This window comes from Bidens hawaiensis, unplaced genomic scaffold (assembly GCF_021521415.1).
Source record: "Bidens hawaiensis isolate Kalapana, Puna unplaced genomic scaffold, B.hawaiensis_p1.1 tig00014522_1, whole genome shotgun sequence".
NCBI lineage: Eukaryota > Viridiplantae > Streptophyta > Magnoliopsida > Asterales > Asteraceae > Bidens > Bidens hawaiensis.
Window position 1 is genome coordinate 229645 of NW_027492264.1, and position 7663 is coordinate 237307.

Below are 7663 nucleotides of genomic sequence, written 5' to 3' on the forward strand. Positions count from 1 at the left end.
CTGGTAATCAGCTATCTGTTTATCCCTTTCAGCAATTAGTTTGGTTTTCTCTTCTAACACTTCATAGCTAAGATCAATTACTTGTATTTTTTCAGCTAGACTTGCTTTAAGACTTCTGATATCTTTCTCACTAGCTTTTATTTTTACCGTGTAATTTTTTTCTCTAGTTTTAGTGTAATAATGATCTTCTTTTAATGTTCTAAATTGAGCATCCAAACTAACAAACTGATCAGTTATTGTTTTCAATTGTTCAGACAGATTTTCACATTTCGTACAAGGGAGCTTAGAACTTACCTCAGAGAGCTGATCTGTCACTTCTGCCATGTAAGCTTGATTTTCATGTTACTTTCTCACTTCCTGCAGTTTCGATGTTCACCAAATTGGCCTGTTCGAACACTTCCTCAACTTGCAGATTCCAATTGTATTTCCCGTTCTGTCTGGATATCATTGCCCTATTCTCGTTACTTCCCCCATTCGGTTGTGTTGGCCTGTTCTGACTACGTTCTACTCGTTCATTTGTGCATTCTTTAGCAAAGTGTCCATTCTGTTGACAGTTATAACACCGAACCTTTGACTTATCAAACCCTGGTCTTTCACCAACGAATTTTCTACCAGTCTTCTTCATAAACCTTTTAACTCTTCTTACTATCATCGCCATCTGCCACTGCAGATCCATCTCCTCCAGATCATTAGCATCGATCTGATCATAGTCTTCGTCTAACGTTGCAGGGTCAACAATTTTACCTTTAATGTAATTTTCGTAAGAAGCAATGAAAGATGCATAGAGAGCAAACTGCTGTTCAGCAGATTTAACACTCATGGGCATCTGAGAGTAGTTGTTGTTCGGAACACTTAAAGAAAAACTACCCTTTGTTGTTTGAGGTTTAGAAGTATTTGTTCCACCAGCTACGAAACACACATCACCATCCATGTTGAGAGTTACATGACCTTCATGAGTTGAGTTAGCGCTCGAGTCTCCCTTTGAGTAGTAAGCAGATGATTCTGACTTCGAACTTGAACTTGAATTAACTTTCGCACCATACATTCCCGGATCCTGAACCTGATCAGTTGGTGTCTCTTTTCGAACCATGTTAAGTTCAAAAGTTCGTAGTTTGTTGACTGCTGTTTCCAAGTCAATGTTGGCAAACTTTTTATCTTCTCTCATCAAGACAGTGTACATCTCCCATTTCGGTGGGAGAGCATCAAGGAGTTTTTCTACGATCTCCTCTTCTTTGTAAACAATGGAATAATTGCTGAGTTCGGTCATCAGGTGATAATATCTTGTGATGATATCATCAAGTGATTCATTCTTCAAATACTTGAACACCGAGAATTGGGTTTTGAGTAGCTTAATCTTGGATGCACGTATCCCCACATTACCTTCAAATCGGTTTTCAAGTGCTTCCCATAGCTCTCTAGCGGTTTTATATTTCCTGAAGGTGTGAAGAATCTCTTGTGGAAGAGCCATTGTTATCGCAGCATGAGCTTTGCTTTCAACCTCATACATCTTCTTTTCTTCCTCTTCCATCTTATTGTATTTCTTAATTTGTTCACGACCCTCATACAAAGCCGTTGGTGGAATGTATCCATCTTGAATGCACACCCACATCTTAGCATCTTGATATTTAACATACTGCTCAAACCGATCTTTCCAAGCCACGAAATCGGTTCCCTTAAGCATTTTCGGTGCCTCAGTAGCTGAACCTGCTTCCACTTCCATTTTCACCAGTTCCGTAATATTTATAGAAGTCATCTTTGGAAGAAATACAAACGAGCACTCAAAGAAACCAAAAATAAAAATTTTATTCTGAACAGTACTGTAGGCGAAGTTAAACTTAACTTCGCTTAAGTCTTAACTTCGCTTGAATTCTTAACTTCGCTCCTTTTTAAATTCACCTGATTAGGCGAAGTTGTAGATAACTTCGCTTAAGTTAAGCGAACTTGTGAGGTAGGCGAAGTTGTTAATAACTTTGCTTAACCTTATATCTTCGCCTAAACCCTACAAACAGTAGCGGCAACTTCGCCTGATGAACAATTGTTTTTGCAGGTTAGATTTTGACGTTTTGCGAGGTATGCGAAGGTGTAATGGGTTGTATTTGATGGTGGGAGGTGAGTAGAACACAAAAACTCGGTATATTAACGTAAACTCATCCCACGAATAGTCGAACGGAACGATTTTACCCGTGTGATAATCCCGAACCACACAATCACGAGGAAATGATCTGATACCAATTATAGGTTCCCAGCCGGATCTACACGGAATATCTCGTTCTGCGTAGGTGCGGAATCCCTACGTAAGACGATACGAGCGTAGAAGACGATACACGTTAAACACAATCAAACACACGTTACAATAAACAAAGAACACGTTGTATTGCAACTAGAAACACGTGATACACCGATCACTGATTACACGAATTCTAAACAACTTCTCTTAAACAAGCCGTAACCTATCCGTATTTATCATACGACAACTTCGCCTAACATGTTTAGGCGAAGTTGTCACTAACTTCGCTTGTTCAACAAGTTCGCCCATATCAGGCGAACTTGTGAGACAACTTCGCTTAAATCCAAATACAAAACATACTAACTCGATTACAGACACTATATACTGAACTACTGACATCATGTACCAACAAATTGAAAACGGCGTCATGTGGGACAGCGTGTATTTCGTTCGAATCGCTCAATGTGGGTATGAGTATGAGCAGACTTATGCATTCTTGCCTCTGCTTCCGTTTTGTATTTGGTTATTGTCTCAACTCTCAAACCGGTTAGTTTTTTTTGATTTTTAATAATTTAAATATTAGGGTTTTGAAGGTTAGGACAATGTATGAGATCTTGTGCATTAAAGTTTGTTAATGTTTTACAAAACTATAGAAATGGAAGGTGATAATGAACGCTTATATTATTCTTGATATATGCTAATTGTTATTGTGCTTGTATATCATTTTCAGCATTTCGTATTCTAAGCTCTTAGGTTCGGTTTTGTTTATTTGGTTAGTTTGTTAGTTTAATAACTGAAACCAAACTTGGGCTAATTTTGCTTAGGAATACATGAAATGGTGATATAAATGCATGAAATGGAGGTGTAAAAGCTATAAATATATGAAAATATGAATGGTTCGGTCCGGTTAACCAAGGGTACAAAAAAATCGATTTTTGGTTAATTCGGTTAATCGGTTAATTTCTGGTTCAGTTTCGTTAGTTTTTGGTTTGGTTTGGTTTGGTTTGGTTTGTGTTAACTGTATAGTTTGTGTTAATCGGTTAATGTTCAAAGTTACTACATTACAAGTTTTGGAGAGATAGTGTAGTCTTACACGGTTACACTCCATATTTGCTACTAAAGAGGCATGATATGACTCTGGGATCAAATTCCTACTTATGAACTTCAATACTAAGGTTGATTCTCGCCTTTTCGTGACTGAACTTGGCTTTTTACTCCCTCTAGTTTAATGAAACTATGATAGACCAATGATTTGATATGCAAAATTTGTATGCATTCGTGTTGAAGTTATACCGTTGTCGTTTTTATTTGTAGTACTTGTTGTAACTTATAAGGTATTAAGGTATTGTTAATGTCCACGGTGAATGGTTACGGGCCGGGGTTTATTTCGGGTATTAGACAGTATTCGTTTATTACGAAATTTAGTTTCAACATTCCATAAAAAATTGTATAGGTCCTACAAAAGTATTCACATCAGATGGGATTAACTAAGAGGTCAAAACTGTCATTTAAAAGTGAATTATTCCTGTTGTCCCAACCAGGTCACCCTGTTTACGGACGTATATTTTGGGCTTTAAACATTTTATTTTGACATGTTTGTTTGGCAGAGGCTAGCTAACATCATAATTGATATTGTGTAATTTTTATATATTTTTCTAAAAACCTATGATGTGGTTTTCGAAATTGTTTATTAAAGAAATAAGGAATTTCAGCAACCAGGTCAGCCCACATACGGGTGTTGTTTCGGGTCCTTAATCATTTTAGTTTTTCATGATTTTTAGACAAAAGTTGTCTAACAATATAATTGATTTTATGTAATATTTTGGGATTTTTCAGAAATTGGTTGATGTGGTTTTATGAATATTTTGTTAATAAAATATAGATTTCAGCTATATGCTTAATAATCATGGACCGGGTCAAAAAGGTACGCATTTAGAAGTTGATTAATAATTTGGATATATGATCTTGTTAGTTTTAATTGGTGAGTTATATTGAATTTTAGGAATGGTTATTTTGTAGATTCTAATCTAGAGCTGTTGAACGGGTCTGGTTCGTTGGTTGGCAATATAGAACAAACACAAAAGTTTTACATGAACACAAAAGAGACTTGAAAGTTTCCTCTCACTTGTGAATCCGAACATTGCCCGCATATTTGCGGCAGCAATCAAGAGATGAAAATTTGGTGAGACCATTTGGGTTATTTTCCACAATTCAAGATTGTATTGGTGTATCCATCGCATCTGGTTCGCTGGTTGGCAATATGGAACAAACACAAAAGTTTTACATGAACACAAAAGAGACTTGAAAGTTGTCTCTCACTTGTGAATCTGCACATTGCCCACATATTTGAGGCAGCAATCAGGAGACGAAAATTTTGTGAGACCATATTGGTTATTTTCCACAATTCAAGATTGTATTAGTGCATGCATCGCATGGCCTTGTCCATTCATCTCGTTATGTATTTGTTAAACTTGTGATACGAAAAATTTTAATAACATGGAACTTAATGCTTATGCATGGATGGTTTATTTGTAGGTAGTCCGTGAGGATTGAGGACGTATGATGACTCGGATTTTATGGTGCTTGTTTCTTTTATTGCTTTTATTTTCTTTGTTGAATGTCACAAGAGTTTATGTTGGATAATGTTATAACTTATTTATGTTTAGTGCTTTTTCTATGAATAAGCTTATTTAATATAATGAAGTTTTATTTCTTTCAATAGTTGATGTTATAGACAATAACTATTAGGATTATATATGTTGATGGTCTTTTTATTGTTTAATAAAAACCATAATTAGATGTCCATAACTGTATCGTATAATTGTGTGTGCGGACGTTTAAAAAATGGTTGTATAATATGATTTGTTAGGACTTCGAATTTTTGTCCTATTAAACGTTAGAACATTGTAAAAGTGTCATAATATGTTTTTTAGGACGCTATTTAAGTTCATAGACATATTATGCGACCATAAAATTTAGTTTCATAATCTTGTTTGGGATATTAGGACCCTTTTCTTGGTAGTATAATGTTCCATCATAAGGGTCTAATAAATTAATTTTTAAGGACGCTTGTATGTGTATCAAAAGTTTACAATTAGGTAAGCACGTGTCAGAACATTGTTAAAGTGTCCTAATATGTTTTTATTGGGATGCTTTTTGGGTTGTTAATGGATATATTATGCGACCATAAAATTGGTTTCATAATCTTATTTGGGATATCTGGACACTTTTTGAGTTCCGAGACTTATTACGACCCCTTTAAATGAAACGTTTTTCTCGTTGGTCCTATTAAATGAAAGGTCCTATAAAATAGCATTTTAGGACGCTTTTGTGCGTACTAAAAAACCCTTTTTGTTGTAGTGTCCAAAGTCTGTTCTATCAAATTTCAATAAACCAAGACAGACTTGGAAACATAAAACTCAGTAAATAGAATCCGTATTAACAAATGATTTTGTTAAAGATGGGAAAGATATGAGTTGGCAAGATGTCACATATGTTGATGCTCAAGGGAACCCCAAGACATTTATGACTTGGGTTCCTATGTCCAACTAATCCCGCTATGCGTGTAGGAACAACCACAAATTCATTGTTTATTAAATGGGTTGTCCCAGGCACATGACAGGGCAAATATCCATTGTTTTTTTCTTTAAACCATAAACTGGATTATTTGTTGTCTGCACGGGATTTTAGGCTGATAGAACGTTTTTAATCTGCTTTCTAAGTGTGTAGGAACAAATCAGGGAATACATTGCATATTAAAAGGTTTGTTCCAGACATTCAACTCGCAAGGATGCAGAATCTCATAACAAGCTTATTCTTAGGGGGAGATTCTCACAAACAGGAAAATGATGTCTTGAAGATAAAAGGTAACCGTATCACTTTGGTATAAAAAATTGATCAATCAAGAATATTTTAAATTTTTTCTAAAAAGAAAATATACAAAAATATGTTCACGTATAGTTTTTCAAGTATAGTTTTTAATTTTGTTTAGTTTCAAAAAGTGAAAATGACTTGATCGTACATGAGAAATGATAGTACATCAGTTGGCTGACTATCACACTTCATCTTTTTTATTAAATACTTCATTAGTCTTTTTGAGGTTAAATTTGTACATAAAGTTTTCCTTTCGGTCAAAATTTTTGCACAAATTTCGGGAGAAAATTAAAAAAATCAAAAAGAGTGTGTGTGTCTTTTAATAAAAAAATTATTTTATTACTTTCGCTTAAAATTATGTTGGTTGCTCAAGTTTGAAGAACATATACTTGTATATATTTGGTCCGGTGATCTACTCGTAGATTCACAGGATAGCCATTTATCTAAAGACTGAAAGCATCTGGGGCGATTGTGATATGTTTTCGTGTTTTGAATTCTTTCACTTAAAATTATGTCGGTAATTCCATGTTGGAGGGACACACATTCTCATATGTGTTTGGTCCTGTTAACCACTAGTGGTCATACGGGATAGCCATTTACCTGAAAACTGAAGAGTGATCGGGGTGACTAAGTTCTTAACATATGTGTCTTCTATAACCTTCTGGGAAGTGATATTATTATTCAGTTAACAGCTTTTTAGAAGCTTCAAAATATTTTCAAATGAAAATTGATCCAACCCTTGGAAAATGATAGATAAATTGTTTTTGTGTACCTAACGGGTGAAGTTATTAAGCTTAAAAGGCTCTAGAACAGTCATTGATTTGTATGGTAGATTTCCATGATGCGTAAAAGTTGAAGTGATATATATTAAATTTGCTAAACTTACTGTGGAGAGTCATTTTGAAGAAATGTGCATGTCTCCATATACATCTCTCCGAAGGATAGGCAGAAAAGCAATTACCCAGTCATAAACGAGCCCGTTAGTGTCTTGATCACCAAAAATATTGTGTTATTAAGCTATTGTTATTAAAAAAAATCAACAAAAGAGTTTTCGTTATATTATTAAAGTCTATGTTTTAAAAGCTTATAGGGTCAAACTAGAACTACAGATATGGGGGCACACAAGTAAGTCATGTCATGTCTCGAATGAAAGGCTTGTTAGTTCACTGACTTGTAAGTCCAACGTTCAACCTTAAAGCTTAAATTCTTATGTATTTATATATAAAAGTCTTTTGATCAAGCACTAGGGGGTTGAGTCAATTGAGATGATATGGGGAAAGCCAAATAATCATTGAGAAGAGATAGGAGGCATCACAGGTCCATGAGTGATGTCCATCTAAGCTTTATGCCGAACTGAACCTAATTCATATCATTGAGGCAATGAAAATCATGCTAAGTTCGTTATACCTGTTATCAACCTGTCTTTTTATGTCATATTAACGCTGAACATGAATCTTTGTGACAACACCTTAAACAATATGATTCCATGTTCGGATCTTTTCAAAAAGGGGGACGATTTTATCAAAACTGAAATTTGATCCCAAATTTTTGCTAAATTACAAG